This window comes from Camellia sinensis, chromosome 5 (genome assembly GCF_055761805.1).
Source record: "Camellia sinensis isolate YWXY chromosome 5, ASM5576180v1, whole genome shotgun sequence".
Taxonomy (NCBI): domain Eukaryota; kingdom Viridiplantae; phylum Streptophyta; class Magnoliopsida; order Ericales; family Theaceae; genus Camellia; species Camellia sinensis.
This window is the reverse complement of record NC_138965.1, coordinates 165,011,747-165,014,892: the sequence shown is the minus strand read 5'-3', so window position 1 is coordinate 165,014,892 and position 3,146 is coordinate 165,011,747. Positions and strand designations below refer to the sequence as shown.

General features: G+C 45.0%; 1 long non-coding RNA gene across 1 annotated transcript; it reads left to right on the top strand.

Moving 5' to 3' along the window:
- Window positions 1-1,278: 1,278 nt before the first annotated feature.
- LOC114298387 (uncharacterized) lies at window positions 1,279-1,887 on the top strand. Its single transcript, XR_014330448.1, has 2 exons — window positions 1,279-1,381; window positions 1,486-1,887. It is a non-coding gene; the product is annotated as an uncharacterized LOC114298387 (long non-coding RNA).
- Window positions 1,888-3,146: the final 1,259 nt, after the last annotated feature.

The window sequence follows — 3,146 nt, the reverse complement described above, 5'->3', positions numbered from 1 at the left end:
TATTTCTTAGGAGCACTGGTGCATTTGCTGCAAGTAGTTGAGTATGATTGGGGTGGTGCCAACTTGGCCACTCTGTACAGCTACATGAGCTCTATATCTTGCCGGAAGGCGGATTGACTTGGCGGCTACTGGAGAGTTTGGGAGGTACACCTCACACTTACTTTTCTGTTTAGCTTTGTAGTCTGTTCAACTTTGTATTCCTGCTCATTTTTGCTTTGCATTTTCTGTTCGTAGCTGCTCATCTACTTCATTTATCTTTCTCTGCTTGCAGTTATGGGTTTACACGTATTTCACCTTTTTGGCTCTGGTCCTAGTGAGGCCGCTTGAGTTGTCGATACCCCGCTCCCAGTACTACAACTCACGATTCGAGTGACATCGTTGCATAGACCGAGATGTTCTTTACTTTCGCTACTTCTTTGACACCATCACCGCAGATTAGCTAACAAAATACTAGTCTTTGTTTTCATCTTATTATTTCCCTTATTATTTCCACTGATTCCATACTGTTGTGTCCATACTGCTGTTTCCTATTTCCTGTACTGCATTGTTTCCATACTGCACTGTCATGCTCATACTGTGTTCCTATACTGCTTAGATCTTTGACATCTGACATCTACTTGCATAGGTTGACTGGCACCCCTGGGCGGGTATCCCTCAGGCATTAAAGATGACCTATCTCGCTGTGTGGCATGCCTCCACCATGCGAATTCTGTTTGAGGACCCTTTCGGCAAGGCATATTACTTGGGAGAGAGGTTCATCCGGTAGACACGAGGCATCGTTGACCCTGACATTCCGCATCCTTCTCCTCCCGGCATGAGGGTAGTCTATGATCTCCATGACGAACCCCAGGTTGACTTCCTTATGTTGGGAGAGGATGATGACCGGCACTACGAGCTCGGTGAGTTCATCACATTCTTACAAACCTAGGTGATGGCGCCTCTTACCCAGGGCGTTGCTCGCATCATTCCAGAGGCTGCTGCTGCCGCTGCTAGAGGTGCTCCTGCCGTCGTTCCCATTCCCAGGCTTCCTGTGATTCCGACTGAGGTTATATACATACGACTAGATGGGGTGCTAGAGCAGATCCCTCTAGAGCACATTAAGGAGAGGGATCGCAGATTGGTGATTGCTCCTAGCATCGAGCAGGTACACACTTCTTTATACTTATGCCCACTGTACACTTTATTATTTCCTTTCACTGTGCTATTTCGTTCTTGTTCACTGTGCTTGATCACTGTACTCGATTATTTCTGTATACTGTACTAAATTCTCTTCCTTTTGCAAGTATCCGTGGTGTATACTGATGACCTTCTCCGGATGATCGACCGACTGCTCATGATGGTACGGAGGAGGCAGACTGCTCTGGCCACCCATGGGATTGAGGTATTGCAATCTTGTTCGTAATTATGTTACATCCATTATGATACATGTACACAATTTAATTGGATCTCTTCTGATATCTGCACTCATATCTGTACTCATTTCAGCTCAAGCCGGCGGCAACTGCACATGCAAGGCCTCCTCCGGCTGGAAGAAGGCGGAGACGAGATGCGGTGAGAGGCAGAAGACAGGCTGACCAGGGAAGAGGCCAAGCGAGGCAACGCTCACCTTCTAAGAAGTCTTTTGTTTAGTACACGACCTCCGAGGAGGAGGGGAAAGAGGTTAACGTGCGATCCAGTAGTTCTAGTGACGATAGTGATGCCCTTCCTTCATAGCCGAGGAGGAAGAGAGCAAGGATGGAGTGATGATTGGCTCTTTTGCCTTTTCTTTTGCTTTGTAGTTAGACTCTCTATTTTTGTTTTTGAAGACTTTTCTTTTGTTTTTGGTTTGTAAAAACAATGATCGGGATTGGACCCGCTAGTGTGTATATATAAAAAAGTTTTGGATGATTCCTCTTGCATAAAATGTGATAGATGGCATAACTAACAATTGTGTACAAGACTTTACAACTGTGGATGCTTGCTTTTGAATTCCTTCTTGAATCGGATAACAACCTTCTACCAGACAAAAGGAAAAATACAACGTGATAGCAGCAAAACAAAATGAACATGACCTAAAAACACTGAACAACACTTGATACAAACAAAACAAAACTCAAAATACAACCACAGTATAGCAAGATAAGAGACTAGCCTCTGATGCAACTATTTTGATCTGGGCCATCATTTAGACCTGGCCGGGTCCAAATAGGCATTGCCGGGCCCCAATGAGGCATGGCCAGGCCCAAAAGCGGTGTCGGTCAGTGGGATCCAGCTGTCATGCACAGCTTCTTCTCAAATTCCATAAAAGGTGCTTCCAAGCTGTTTTCTTGGCAGAATAGCAAGTCTTTGATGTTTGGCTCTTAAGATGGAAGGTGTGCTCAACACTAAGCTCCAAGATTGGATTGCTAATTTGGACGGCTCAGAAAAGGTGAATTTTCGCGATTTCTGCCTAAACGCTATTTTTTCTTTGAGCCGTAGTTTGCTTTGCTTTCCATTTCTCCATGCTACTGTTCAGTGCTGGAACCCGGTTACATATACATTCCGCTTTGGATCTCAAGAGTTATGCCCGACACTTGAAGAGTTTCAAGCATTGATGGAATCCCGACGTGACGAGGAAATCATGCCGCAACCCCATTTTGGCCATGCTCTGGCTTTGGGATGAATGTGTTGGCTTACTTTGCACGAAGCTCGATCTATAACTCCTGACAGGGAGCTAGATATACCCGATTTGATCCATCGGTTCTCTAACATCGAAGACAGAGGCGACCTTCTCTGGCGAAGCTTTCGACAACATGCCCTCTATGTATGTATGTTCTCGTATTTTCTTCTTGCCCCTAGTTATGGCAAAGCCAACATTAAGCTGATCGAAGTAGCCCACCATCTGAAAGAGGGTAAGAGTTGCATTGCTTTGACGTTAGCCGAAACCCTGATGGGTTTACATGCTTTTTACCGGCGAGAGGCCACCAGGTTTGTGGGGAGTCCATTACTGCTTCAGGTATTGTTTCCCACCCTTTCTTATATATGTCTCTCACATCACTCGACACTCTCTCTCTATTTTCTCTCAAAACCCTTTTCTTCCCTTTTCTCTTAACATACATCTCTCTATTCTTTAATCTCTCTTATTTTTTATCCCTTCCCAGGTATGGCTCATGGATAAGCTGAAAGTA